Source organism: Camelus dromedarius, chromosome 9 (assembly GCF_036321535.1).
Source record: "Camelus dromedarius isolate mCamDro1 chromosome 9, mCamDro1.pat, whole genome shotgun sequence".
NCBI lineage: Eukaryota > Metazoa > Chordata > Mammalia > Artiodactyla > Camelidae > Camelus > Camelus dromedarius.
The window spans coordinates 77,337,599-77,352,589 of record NC_087444.1 but is presented as its reverse complement, the minus strand read 5'-3'; the positions used below and the strand labels follow the sequence as shown (position 1 = coordinate 77,352,589).

The 14,991-nt window shown below is 44.1% G+C and overlaps 1 long non-coding RNA gene across 5 annotated transcripts in view; it reads left to right on the top strand.

Moving 5' to 3' along the window:
• The first annotated feature begins 9 nt into the window (after nucleotides 1–9).
• Nucleotides 10–14,991, top strand: part of LOC135322131 (uncharacterized) — a 34,033-nt gene continuing 19,051 nt past the window's right edge. For all 5 annotated transcript variants that reach the window (XR_010382474.1, XR_010382473.1, XR_010382471.1 and 2 more), the window contains exons 1-2: nucleotides 10–1,073; nucleotides 6,816–6,970. This is a non-coding gene — a long non-coding RNA (uncharacterized LOC135322131). The remainder of the gene's footprint in view (nucleotides 1,074–6,815; nucleotides 6,971–14,991) is intronic.

Below are 14,991 nucleotides of genomic sequence, written 5' to 3'. Positions count from 1 at the left end.
CAACCTGGTCATTGTTCGGTTTTACCAAGTGCTAAATGCATATCAGAGCTTCTAAAAGCTTGTCTCCTTTGCTCCTTTCCTTCACTGCAAGGTCTCACTATGATGATGATACACGATACTCCCTTAAGTACGTTTAAGTACATCGTTCTTGAAAAAAGAATATTTGAAACATACAAATTCAAATGATTATTCCAACTGGGATTTTGACTTGGTACCACTAATAAAGTTACTCATTTTCCTCGGTGAAGGTAATAATAATAATAAGTTGCTGGATGCATCTTGGAATTCCATATAATTAGCAATGCAAGATACATACAAAAACTGTTTCTTGGGGTTTTATCTAAAATCCTCTTATTAGTTGGCCAAATAAAATTTCTCCCTCTCCATCTGTCTCTCTCTCTCCCTGTCCCTCTGTCTCTGTCTCCCTTTCTCTCTGTGTGTCTCTTCGGCTCTCTCTGTCTGTCTGTCTCTCTCCCTCTCTCTCTCTCTCTTTCTCTGTCTCTCTCTCTTTCTATCTCTGTATCTCTCTGTCCCTCCCTCCCTCCCTCTTGTTTCCTCTTTCTAAACTTCATTTTCTTAAAGACAGCCCTGTAGCCCCAGGCCCTCAGATTAATACAGTTTCACCTTACTGAACTCTGTAGGCCGTGACGCGAGGAGCCAGCCAGCTCAAGCCAGTTCCTGACGCCTGACTGTAAACAGCCCTTCCCAGTCGCAGGTTCAGTGATGTCACTTTGGGAACTTGAAATTAGCCACTCCGAGTACTTGCACCCTGGAAACTGACAGATGCTACAAATCAGGTATTTTCTTTCAGAGAGCTGACCGTTACACTTTCGTCATCACACTGCTGGGCGATTTCCAAAGGCCACTTTAAAGAGAATTAAACAGAACATGGAAAGAAAAACTGTGAAATCAAAAGCCTGCAGGAGAACTAGAAGACGGATAGAATCCTATGTCTGGTATCCGCCAGCCTGCTCCCTTCCTTCCCCACCTAACGTAGCCGACCTCTGGAATCGCGCCTTCAAAGTCCCCTCGCGTTTTCGTAAACACAGCGCTACCACACTCGTACATGTATGGTAGGTGTATGTGTCTGTTGTCATTTTCAACTTTGTAACTTTAACATATAGTTTTCAAAATGATTTTTGAAATCAGGAGTAGAGTGAGCATGTGCCCATGTTCTGACCTGTTCCTTAACGATGAAGTCATCCTTCAAACCTGCGATTTTACTCAAATGTCTACCCCTGTCCATTGTCCTTCCTGCCTTCCTGCGTGTCTCTGTTTCCATCAGGATGTTTTTTTTCCTTTTGCCCGAAACTTTTATTCTTTTGGCACCCCTCTGCTGGTGATGAATATACTTTTTTGTCGCCCGGAATGTCTTTATTCCACCTCCAATTTTGAAGAGTGTTTTCTGCTGTTCTAGAGTCCTAGGTTGGCAGGTTTTTTGGTTTTGGTTTTTTGGCACTTAAATGCGGCATTCATCATTTCTCTTGCAAAAACTGTAAATCTTCTTGCCGCTCATTTGAAATTAATGTGTCCTTTTTCTTTCAGTGCTTCTAAGATTTGTCTTTGGGTTTCAGCAGTTTTTCTCTGATGTGTCTCACTGTGTGTGTGTGTGTGTGTGTGTGTGTGTGTGTGTGTGTGTTGACTAACGGAAGAGTAAGATGAAAAGTGTGCGTGTCAAATGCACAGCCTGATGAATTGTCCCAAATTGAGCATTCGTATGTTTTCCAGTAACTTCTCTCTAAACACAGTGTCTGTGCTGACTTGTAATAATAGCATGGATTAAACTTGCTTATTTTGGTTCCTTACATCAATGTGAACGTTCTCTGCAGTGTTTTGGGAGGGGTGCGTGTGTGGCTTTTTTTGCTCAAATGTGTGTAAGATGTGTCCATAGTAACGCAGGGAGCTGGAGAGCTTCCACTCCAGTTGCTCGAGGGTGTTCTGTTGTGTAAGTCACCACAGCGGGCATATCCAGCCTCGGGTTAGCAGGTGTTTGCTTGGCATCAGGAGACGCTAGCTAGTGCAGCTTTGAATAGCTTAACACACGTCTAGTACTGAGCACACACGTGCATTTCTGTCAGAGTGAACCTGGGAGTGTAACTGTTGTGTTCGGTGCCGTGCATTTATTCAACTTTAGGAGGTGCTTCAGAACATTTTTTCAGAGTGTATCGCTCAGTACTCAGTGCACATGAGCGTCCTGGTTATTCCGCGTCCTCACCACCTCTTCAAGTGTCTCACTTTTTTATTGTAGCCGTGCTGTTATGGGCGGTGGTGTCTTCTTGTGGTTTTAGTTTGCATTTCTCTGGTGACTGATGAAGCTGAGAATATTTTCATATGGTTTTTGGTCATTTGAATATTCATTTTATTTTTGTGAAATGTCTTCTTGAGTCATTTTCTCATTTCCTCATTTTTAAAAATTGGGTTCACTTTTTTTTCTTTTTTGCTAAACAATAGGAAGCTTTCTTTTTTTCTAATTATGCATGTGAGTCCTTCATCAGGTATGTTCACTGTGAATATCTGCTTTTAGTCTGGTTGAAGTTCACTCTCTTTTTTTTTTTTCTTTTTAAATTAAATTTGAAGTTCGCTCTCTTATTGATGTATTTTTGAAGAATAGAATTTCTAAACTTTATTACAACCCAGTTTATCTAATTCTTATTTTATATTTCGTGCTAGTGCTGCTACAGAGTGTGGAGGCGTTTCCTGTGCATTCCTCCCAGAGCTACAGACGGACTTTTTAGGTTTATATCCTCAGTCCTCAGAAATAATAAGGGGGGAGTGTGTGTATGTGTGATGTGTGTCAAGGGTGCAGATATATTTTTCATGTGGAAATCTGCTTCATATAGCAAAATTTACTGGATTAGATTTCTTTTTTTTTTAAATTGAAGTGTAGTCAATTTATGATGTTGTGTCAATTTCTGGTGTCCAGCACGATGCTTCAGTCATATATGAACATGCATATATTCATTTTCATATTCTTTTTCATTATAGGTTACTGCAAGATATTGAATATAGTTCCCTGTGCTGTACAGTAGAAACTTGTTTATCTAATTTATATATAGTAATTAGTATCTGCAAATCTCCAAGCTCACCCATCCCCTTTCCCCCTGGTTAACATAAGTTTGTTTTCTATGTCTGTGAGTTTTTTTCTGTTTTGTAAACAAGTTCACTTGTGTCTTTTTTTTTTTAATATTCCACATATAAGTGAATGATATTTTTCTTTCTCTTCCTGGCTTACTTCACTTAGAATGATGATCTCTGGATCCATCCATGCTGCTGCAAATGGCATTATTTTATTCTATTTTTTATGACCGAATAGTATTCCATTGTGTAAATATACCACAGCTTCTTCACCCAGCCACCTGTCGGTGGGCGTCTGTGTTGCGCCCACGTCTTGGCTGTGCATAGAGCCGCACAGCTTATTGGAAAGACCATCCCTTCCCCGCGGGGCTGCTGGTGTTCTGGGTCATCCTGCAGGCTGCTGGCTGCATCTGTACCCAGCCTTCCCCTTCTGTTCCTCAAGTTCAGTTTGTGTGTCTGTGTACCGAGAACACACAGACCCAGACACTCTAGCTTCATAGCAAAGCTTGACACCGAGCAGAGTGAGGCCTCCAGCTTTGTTCTGTTTCTCAAGATGCCGTTTGATACTTTCAGCCTCAGTATGTCTAGGGAGGAAAGTCTCCCTGGGCTTTTTACTGAAGTTGCATCAAGTCCACAGGCTCCTTTTGGGAGTAAATCGGTGCCTTTACAATAGTGAGTCTTTCTGCTCTCCATTTATCCAGAGCTTCAGAAGTTCTCTCAATTTTGTAGCTCAGTCTGGTGGTCTTACCTGTCCTTCGTTAGATTTATTGCTTTTATTACATGTTTTCAGATTGTTGTGTATGTGATAGGTTTTTTTAAAAAAAATTTCATTTTCTATCCTTTTTTTTGGTGATCTGAAGAAACACAGTTGAGTTTTTAATTGCCCTTCTGTACAACAGCTTTGCAAAATTCATGTATTAATTTTGATAGCTTGCATACTCTATTGGGTTTTACGTGGACACAACAGTGTGTTCTGTGAGCAGCGGCAGTTTGTTTTACTTTATTTCCAGTGCTTTTGTTCCCTTCTCTTGCTCGCCTGTGCTGCCTGGAGCGCTAGTGCAGTGCTGAATGCAAACGATGACAGCGAGAGCTCAGCCTTAAAACGATGCTCTTTGTGGGGCTGCTTGTATAGCCTTTGCCAGGTTAAGGCCGTGCACCATCCATCTCACCAAGGTTTGATTTTTTGTTCTGTTTTGTCTTGTTTACTGTGAATGGCCATTTAATTTTGTTAGATGTGTGCAGAATCTCTCATATGCTCTGCAAATAACCTGTTTTTCCTCCGTTATTGAGGCAAGCTATACTGATGCATTTTTAGTTTTTAAAATTTTTTAAAAATACAGAACACTTCACGAATGTGAGTGTCACTTTTAAATATTAAGTCATCCGGCCTACATTGTATAAATCCCACTTGGCTATAAAATATTATTTTCATATAACTATACTATTTGCTCATTTTCATTAAGGATTTTTGAACACGATTGGTTTGTAATATTTTATCATGTAATGTCCTTAATTGGGTTTCGAGATCAAGGGTTTACTAGCCTTCTAAAATGGGATATAGAATACAGTATAGGTCTTCCCCCCAAAATTAAAAATAGAATTACCATGTGATCCAGCAATCCCACTCCTGAGCGTATATGTAAAGCACATGAAAACAGGCTCTCAAAGAGGTATCTGCACCCCATGTTTATTGCAGCATTATTCATAATAGCTAAGATGTGGAAACAACCTAAGAACAACCTAAGTGTCAATCAGCACATGAATGGATAAAGATGTGGTATATTTATACAAAGGTATATTATTCAGCCATGAGAGAAAAGAAATGGCAACTGTGTGATGGGATGGAGGTGGTCATGCTATAGCGGTAATCAATGTGAACTGTTACAGTGTTTCAAATCAACACTTTGTACGCCTTCTACTTACGCCATGTTTATATGTCAATTATGTCTCAAAACAGAGAAATAAATAGACAAACACATGAGGTACAAAGTATATTCTCTCTTCTCCCTCACTGAAGTGATTTTTCTGAGATTGGCCTTAGTTTTTCCTTTAAAGTTTGGTTAAATTCATGCTGGAACACTAAACGCTGTCTAATTTGTATTCATCTTGGTTTTCTCTGAGCTTCTGGAAGCAGTGGCTTGATGGCTGATCCCATTTGAGAAACAAAAATGGATCACACTGGATAATTAAAAATTGGATAAAATTAGGGGGAGAAGGTATAGCTCAGTGGTAGAGAGCATGCTTAGCATGCACGAGGTCCTGGGTTCGATCCCCAGTACCTCCATTAACAATAGTAATAATAATAAATAAAAATAATAAAAATATTTTTAAAATTGAACAAAATTTAAATGAGGTAAAATTGGATAACTTCTAAGTCATTGCCTCCTCAAATATTGCTTTTTCTTCATTCTCTCTTCTTCACTCCTGGGCCCTCAATTAATCATCTGAAGGAACTTTTTCCTGCATTCCACAAGCCTCATGCTTTCTCCCTTGGACTTCCACTTTCCTCTTCTGGGCACTTCCATTTGGATATATTTACCTAACTTCCAGTTTATTGTTTTTGTCTTCTGCACTGTTCCAGCCCCCATGACCATGAAGTCAGGGTCCAAAACTCATTAGGATCCAGTGACATGAGAGGTCATTCTCAGAAAAACCACTGTGACAGGTGCCTTCTTCAGTGTTGAAGTCACAAAATTTAAGGGAATTCAGTCTAGCCACGATCTGCTAAGCAAGACATGGGGTGTCAGTTCATCCCTCTTGGGACAGACAGAAAAGGTCACACCAGGTTTCTGAGTAATGCCTCTTGGTCACACGCTCTCCAGAGACTGTCTCAGAGTCTGCTTTAGGGGAAGTGTTCATTTCCCTTGGGGTCTCCTTTACAAAGATTGTGGGTGTTAAGGTGGCCAGTCAGCTCTCTAAACCAGCGCCGTCCAATAAAAATACAATATAACCACAAATACTAGCCACATAGGCATTTTTAAGTGTCCAGCAGCCACACTACAGAAGCAGAAAGAAACTGGTGGACGTTAATTATAATCACATTTCATGTAACCCAATCTGTTTAAAAGTGTTATCTTCTCGATGTAAAAAAATGATCAACAAGCTGTCCATCGACAGATGACTGGATAGAGAAGCTGTGGTGTATTTATACAATGGAACACTACTCAGCCATAAAAAAAGAATAAAATAGTGCCATTTGCAGCAACATGGAGGGACCCAGGGATCATCATTCTAAGTGAAGTAAGCCAGAAAGAGAAAGAAAAATACCATATGATATCACTCATTTGTGGAATAAAAAAAGAAAAAAGAAGACACCAATGAACTCATCTACAAAGCAGAAACAGCCTCACAGACATAGCAAACAATCTTACGGTTACCAGGGGAAGTGGGGTGGGAAGGGATAAATTTGGGAGTTCGAGATTTGCAAATATTAACTACCTTATATAAAAATAGATAAAAACCAAATTTCTTCTGTACAGCACAGGGAACTATATTCAATATCTTGTAATTACCTGTAATGAAAAAATATGAAAAAATAAAAAAATATATGAAAATGAGTATATATATGTGTGTGTGTGTGTGTGTGTGTGTGAGAGAGAGAGACTGGGACATGCTGTACACCAGAAATTGACACATTGTAACTGACTATAGTTAAATTTAAAGAATCTTTAGAAGAGAAAAAAATAAAATAAAAGATCCAGGAGATGACTCATACTCTTCTCTCGCCCTGTGTCTTCCAGACCCAAAGTATGTTTTACACCCGGAGCACATCCTGACTGAGGCGGGCTTTGGGTCAGGTGTTTGACAGCCACCTGCGGGCAGCAGGCGCCATGCCGGGCGGAGCAGCTCCAAACACACCCTCGGTACCTGGAAGTCAGCAGATGTCTCCCTGTCAGTACGTCTGTCTCTGTCTGTGGCTCTCTCTCTCCCCCGTCTCACTTAGTCTCGGTCCCTGACTGTTGGGCTTCTTGCAAATTCTGTTCATTTCTCCTTTTTTCCTCTCTCTCTGTCTCTGTCGGTGTCCTTCTGTCCCCCTGAGTCTGGAGGGTCTTTCTGTGTCACTATTGCCCCGAGAACCCTGTGTGCTTCTCCTATACCACCACTCAGGTGAAAAGCTTAAAACAGCCTGTCTGAGCCTGCAGAGGAGACTGGGGTTGGCTGGGCAGGTCACATGTGATCATAAGCCCCAGGGTGTCACAGGGAGCCCATCGTTCATAGCAGGATTCACCGTTCACCATCGATCAGTGGCGTCTGAAAGCCCTTGCAAGGGCAGATCCATAGCGCCTGGGGGAGAAATCAGTCCACAGATGCTTGTCACATTGGAGGCTCCCCAAGGAGGAGCGGGGCTGGGGCGCCTGGACAGGCACGCACGTCCCATCAGGGGCCAGCCTGTGCAGACACAGCCCGACTCGACGGTCGTGTACGGTGTGAAGTCCCAATGTTTAACGCCAAGTGTGTTTGAGTTTCCTTGTTGATTTTCTCAAACACACACACAAAAGGAAGTAACTCCTTTCCTTGAGCTTTGTTCTTCTCGCCCGCTAACCCCAGCAGTGACGAGGGGTGTTTTAGAGGAAAACAGATGTCCCAGCTGCTTCGCAAATCCTTGCTCTCTTGTCCTGGACACCATCCACAACTCAGCACCAAGTTCAGATGGGTAGCTTGGTTCCTTTCATAAATGGATTGTATTTCTTAGAGTACTTTCAGGCTCACAGCAAAACTGAGCAGAAGATACCAAGGTTTCCCATACGCCGCCTGCCCCCACGGGCGCACAGCCTCCCCCGCCACCAACACGCTGGCGCCTGGAAGGTGTGCTTGTTACAGCCGCTGACCTCACACTGACACACCGTCACCACCCAGAGCCCACAGTAACATGGGGCTCACTCCCGGTGTGGTACGTTCTGCGGGTTCGGACAAATGTGTCCTGACATGTATCCACCAATATAGTGTCATACAGAGTAGTTCCGCTGCCCTGATATTTCTCTCTGCTCCACTGGGCATCCTCCCTCCTTGCCAGCCCCTGGCAACCACTGATCCTTCTGGGTCCCCATAGTTTTTCCTTTTCCAGAATGTCCTATAGTTGGAACCATATGATACATAGCCTTTTCAAATTGGCTTCTTTCACTTGACAAAAGCATTTAAAGTTGCTCCCTGTCTTTTCATGGCTTGATAGCTCATTTCTTTTTAGTACTGAATAATAGTCCACTGTCTGGATGGGCCATCCCATTTGTTTATCCATTCACCTACTGAACAGCATCTCGGTTGCTTCTAAGTTTCGGCAGTTATGAAAAAAGCTGCTATAAACATCTGTGTGCAGGGTTATTTTTTTTATTGAAGCATAGTCAGTTACAATGTGTCAGTTTCTGGTGTGCAGCATAATGTCCCAGTCATGCATATATATACGTATATTCATTTTTAGAATCTTCTTCATTAAAGGTTATTGCAAAATATTGAAATTAGTTTCTTGTGCTATGCAGAAGAAATTTGTTTTTTTATTTATTTTTATATATGCTGGTTAACATTTGCAAATCTCAAACTCCCAAATGTATCCCTTCCTATCCATTTTCCCTGGTAACCATAAGATTGTTTACTATGTCTGCAAGTCTGTTTCTCGTTTTATAGATGAGTTCATTAGTGTCCTCTTTTTTCTTTCTTTTTTTTAAGATTCCACACATAAGTGAGAACATGCAGTATTTGTCTTTCTGGCTTACTTCACTTAGAATGACGATCTCTAGGTCCATCCATGTTGCTGCAAATGGCATTATTTTATTCTTTTTTATGGCTGAATAGTATTCCATTGTATAAATATACCACAGCTTCTCTATCCAGTCATCTGTTGATGGACACTTAGGTTGCTTCCATCGTGTGCAGGTTTTTGTGTGGACATAACTTTTTAACACATTTGGGTAACACCAGGGAGCACAACTGCTGGACTGTATGGTAAGTACATTTAGTTTCCTAAGAAACTGCCAAACGATCTTCCAAAGTGGCCATACCGTTTTGTGTTTCCCGCCAGCAGTGAAGGAGAGTTTCTGTAGCTCCACATCCTTGTCTGCACTTAATGTTGTCTGTGTCTTAGACTTTGGCTGCTCTGGATAGGTGTGTAGTAGAAACTTGGTTGTTAAAATGTTGCAAGAAATGCAGAGCATGGGCTAGAAGTCAGACGGAATGAGGTCTCTCTCTGATCCTCTCCGCAGTCTCAGAACCCCTGGACAAGTTCCCTATAAACTTTCATAAACGTGACCTTATGAATTCCTTTTCTTCAGAAGCCACTCGAAGGATATTTACTCATTACCTGTCATGTGCTTGGTGTTTGGGACACAGGAGTGAACAAAACAGATGTGGTCCCCGTGCTCAGCAGAGCTCCCATCTGAGGAGGGGACAGAATCAAACAGATAATTGTCCATTATTTAACTACCATTGTGATACAAGAGAGGGTAACGCTTGCCGCTGTAACCAGCCAACCCTGAAACACCAGTGTCTTAACACAAAGGGAGCTTGTTTCTCACTCACGTAAGTGACCATTGTGGGTCTTCCTGGGCAGAATTTGAATTTCCTCCTTAGGAACATCAGCCTCTTCCCATTTGTGGCTCCACCATACTCTTGGGCGATGCCCCTCTGCTTCCAACCAAAGGAAACAGAGAGGTACAAAGGCTGCGTCCACCTGTAGAAGTTGCTGGCCTGGAAGTGACACATGTTATTTTGGCCCAGATTTCTTGGCTCTGCATACTCACTGTGGTCACAAGCAGACACAAGGGAGACTAGACAATAAAGGCCCTTGTGGGTGGCCGCCTCCCACGGAGACTGCTCCACTGTGAAAGGAGGAGCACACTCTCCCGGGAGCAGCCAGACCACTCCGCCCCACGTGGAAAGTAATTTGAAGAAGAAATGCGCAGGAGCATGGATAGCAAAAAAGCATGTCCTCACACCCCTCCAACGATGCACCACCTGGGCTGACTGATGCCTCAGCACTAGAGGGAGCCAGCCGAACTGGGGCTCCGAGAGACACTCAAGGGACCCCGTTCCCTCCAGAAACCAGCGTGAGTCCTGGGGAGCCTGAGGGAAGTTGTCGTGGATGACCAGGAGAGAGCGACTTGGCCGTGTGGCAGTAGGTGCTGGTTCCTCCTCTCCCCCTCCTTCTGTTCTTGACCCTGTGAAGGACTCCACATGGCCTTTCATTTCCCCCTTTCTCTGAGCGCAGGGAGGGGGCAGGACCTGAGAATGGGCAGCCTCCAGATATGTGTCCAACCCAAAATCACCAGCTGTGGCTTTGGCTGCCATAGTGACTGTGGCAAAGTCTTGAATTGTCAGCTGCCCTGAACAGGATGGGTGATTTCGACATTTTCCTGAACTGCAGTGAAATATTCATCCCAAAGCTCAAGATCGATGTCTCTATCCAGGTGGAAAAAAAATGGCTCTGACTGTGAAAAGGGGACATGACCTTGACTGCAGACCTCAGGGAAGCCCCCCTCCCGATGATGCTAATTTAAGGAGGAGTGTGAGGACCCATGAACCGTCAACATGGGAAGGCAGAGCGAGAGCTGGGGGGCATCTGGGCAGAGGACACAGCTTTTGTGAAAGCCTCGAGTCAGGACATAATTTTGCTGGTTCTGAGAAACTGACAAAATTCCAAAAGTATCAGAGATGGGGAAACATTGAGGAGATGCTCCAGTCGGGACTGAATGTGTAGGGCTTTGTAAAGTCCATGTAAAGATTTGGGATTTTATCTTTGGGATGATGGGAAAGGTTTTAAACATAAGCCCAGTATAATCAGACTTTTCGTCTAAAATAGACCCGTATGACCACTTCGTGGAGACAGAATCGGAGGAGGCAGTAAAAGTAACGGCTGACATGTTCTGAGCGCTATTCTATGCCAGTCACTGTTCTGAGCCCTCCATGCGGACAGTTTTCTTAATTCCCACGAGACTCTGGAGTTTCCTTTATGAGACCCGTTTTATTGATGAGGACACTGAGGCTCAGAGTGTTAACTAACCTGATGAGTGCTGTGTGTCATGTAAGAGGCGGTGCTGGATTTCCACCTCGGAAGATCCTATGTTCCCGCCTACCGTTGCTGTATTATATTTACCAATAATGCATACTATAAGCATGCCTTTCATATTTACTAAAGAAAACAAAAACTGGGTAGATAGGCCAGGAGAGAGATGAGTTGCTTAGGGCAGGATCATGACTGTAAGAATTTAAATAAATGCATGGATTCAAGACTGGAAAGTGGTCTCAAAGCTTGGATGGAAGCTTGGTTCCAAGAAATGTCTGACTAGGTTGTTTTAGATGCAACTGCTTCCCACTGCAAAAATAAAGAAATAAACGAGATGAAGCAAAATATAAAGAACCTCTGTCTGTGGGCCTTGGCGGGCTTCCAAAGCAGGCAGAATTTACGGTTTGAAGACGCAAAAGGGGAAGGAAACAAAGAGAGGGGAATTCATCATCCGGGGGTGGTTTGACACTGATGGTTTACTGGCTCTGAACGTAAAAGCAGCAGAGAAGAGACTGAAGAGCCAAAAGGAGCTTTTGGCCATCTCCTTAAGCAAAAGCTTCAAATTCGTGGCAGCACGCAGAAGGGTCCACCGTGGTGGAAGGACCCCATGAACACCCGGGCTTTGGGTTGGGACCCTGAAGGGCCACTTCCTGGGCACAGGGTGAACTGAGTATGAGCAAGACCTCAAAAGGCCAGAAACCCAGTTCTAAATAAAGAGGCCTGGTCTCTAGCCCACCTGCCTGCCAGAAGCAAAAGCGCACCCCCTCTGGAGGAGGGCAGCCGCAAAGGGCCGCAGGGCAGCCCCGACAGCGCCGCACAGAACTGTGGGCACACCGTCAAAAGCGGCAAGGCAGCGTGCGGTCAAGGGCAGCCCAAAACGCCCGGAGGAAAGGAAGCGTGTAACAGAAATAGACCACACGGGGCCCTGAGTAACGGCAACTGCCGTGTACAAGCAAAAGCCCGGCAAGATGGGGAATTTCAACCAAGAACTAGAAGATATGAAAGCAAACAAATGGAAATTCTAGAACTGAAAAACGCAATTGCTGAAATTGTGAACTCAGAGGATGGGGTTAATAGCAAACTGGACTCAGCTGAAAAAAGAGTGAAGTGAAACACAATTCAGGAGACATAGCCAGACAGAGGCACAGAGAGACTAGAGAATGAAGGTTCCAAAAAGGGCATGAGTCACCTCAATAAATAAAATAAAATAAAACTAAAATGAAGTCATGGGCATGTATAGGACAAGTATAGGACGTGGTGGGCAGGGTTAACACTTGTATGACTGGAGTCCCATCAAGGGGGAGAGAGAGAGAGACTGAGTTGCAGGACTGCAGTCTCATCTCACCGCCTCTGCCACCACTCTGGTCTGAACCACATCAGCCGCCACCTGGTTTACTGCAAGGGCCCCCTAACCGCCCTGATTGTTTCTAACCTCCCCGCTTGTTTCTAACCTCCCCACTTTGGTCTGATCTCAACTGAGCAGCAGTGTCATCCTGTTAAACGTAACAGTTCCTCTGAGAATCGGGGACGGGCGGACACGGCCGTGGCTGCCAAGGCAGTGGGGATGCCGGCCAAGCTCGTTTCTGGAACTTGGGCAGATACAGATGAGAGAAAATGAGAGGCCCGTGTTACAGCTGTCATTCTAGGAAATCATTGCCTTGACAGCAAAACTCTGTTAAAAGAAAAAGGTGGATCCTACAAAAGATGAAGCAGTAATTGACTGAAAAGATTCGAAAATAAGCTAGCCAAGAGCTGATTCCTATGGAATGTTTCGTTATTCCTGGGAAATTATGGGATAAAATAGGACTGTGGCTTTGGGCAAAGGCCTCCACTGAGAAGAGCATCTTCATCGAGAGAGATGCTCCCTGTCCACCTCCAGTCCCCAGAGCTGGGAGGAGGCTGTCAAGGGAGACCCCGGTCTGTCTCCTTTGAGAGGGAAGGTCTGCGGTGCATAGCACCTAATTGCCAGCCCTCAGAACAGAAGTGCCAGGATGACGCCTGGGCACCCGCTTAGGGCTGTCCGCGAGAGGGCTGACGGCAGCTCACCTGAAGAGGCTGGCTCCATTTCCACGTGCACTGGTGCTTTCATGAAAACCAGAATCTCTCATTCCTCAAAAAACTAAAAATAGTAGGCATGTTCCTATGTGACTGAAGTATTGTTCTGTACACCAGAAATTGACACATTGTAAATTGACTGTACTTCAATAAAAATATAATAAAAAATAAAAGTTAGCCTAGAAATGTAAAAAAAACAAAACTAAACTAAAAATAGAATTACTGTGTGATCCAGCAATCCCACGTCTGGGTAATTATCCAAGGGCAATGACAACAGGATCCCAAAGAGGTGTCTGCACCTCTGTGCTCACTGAAGCGTGTTTACAATATGCACAAGATACAGAAACAACCTAAGTGTCCGTCAACAGATGAACGGATAAAGAAGATGGGTGATATTTATGAATCCTACTTAGCCATTAGAAGAAACGAAATCCAACCATTTGCAACAACCTGGATGGATCTTGAAAACATCATGTTAGGTAATGTTGCATAAAAAAAAATGCGTTACAGCTCAGGTGTGACAGCAACCTGGATCCGGGCGAGAGACCAAGCAGCACTCCGAGAGTTGGAGAACTCAGGTCTATTACGCCACTGGGCCCACATGACTTAACACTCCAAGCTCTGGACCCACAGACTTTTATAGGCTGCCAGTCCACTCCCCACAACATCACATGCAAACAAGGTATAACAAAAGCTGACCAACCAGGAACAAGCTCTGCAGAAATGGACCAATCAGGAGGGAGAGAAATAACCAATCAGGAGAGAAGGAAACAACGAACCAGGAGCGAGCTCAGGGAACCAATAGAATTTTAGGGGTAAGTAAGATAGAGCCTCTGGGCCAGGGAACCCATGGTGCCAGCAGGAGAGTAGTGGCCCTGCCTGGGGGTCCTGCCGGTCTTTTTATGGGGCTTCCCGCCTCAGTAAGATAAATCAGACTGAGAAAGACAAATACTGTATGATACGCCTTATATGTGGAATCCAAAAAGGCAAAATCATAAAAACAGAGGAATAATGGTGACCAAGGGCTGGGAGGTGGGGAATGAGAGAGGTGCTTTTGAGGATACAAACTTGCAAGCAGTAGGTGAATAAGTCCTGGAGATCTAATGCGAGTGTACTGAATATAGACATAAAAACTGTATTCTAAAATTAAACCTACCAAGAGACTAGATCTCAACAGTTCCCACTACAAGAAGGAATGTAACTATGTAGCATGACAGAGGGGTTAGCTGACGCTACAGTGGCAACCAGATTGCAGTAGAAATGTACCAAATCAGTATGTGGTGCGCCTCACACTTACACACTATGGTGTGTCGACTGTGTCTCAATTAAAAAAAGAGAAAACCAGAATCTCTTTCCAAAGTGCAATTCCGATGCCATGGAATAAAGCATGCTGATAATAAAAGACAATTTGGCAGTCAAATGCATCCCAAACTAGCCACTTTGCATCACTCCTCTGCTCTGAAGCATGCAGGGCTTTGCCATCTCAGTCGCATCTGCTGTCATTGCATCTCCTCCCGCTCACCCCTCGCCAGCCCTGCTCCCGCCACGCAGTCATCTTTGCCAGGCCTAGAATGCACCGTGCGCGCGTCTGCCTCGGGACCTTTGCACTTGCCATTTTCGCTGCCTGGAATGCTCTTCCCCCGGAGCTGCCCGCAGCCGGCCCCTCACCCCTTCCTGTCCTCCAGTCCTGCTCTAACGTTCCCTTCTCAGTCAGACCTTCCCATCTCCCTATGCTTTCAAAATGGCTAACACATTGTTTTGCCATTTTTTTCCCACTCCTTGTCTACCTCTCTTTTGTAAAAATGTTTCCTTGGTGTTTTAATGTGCATTTCTCTGGTTATTAGTAGAGTTGAGCATCTTTGCATAGT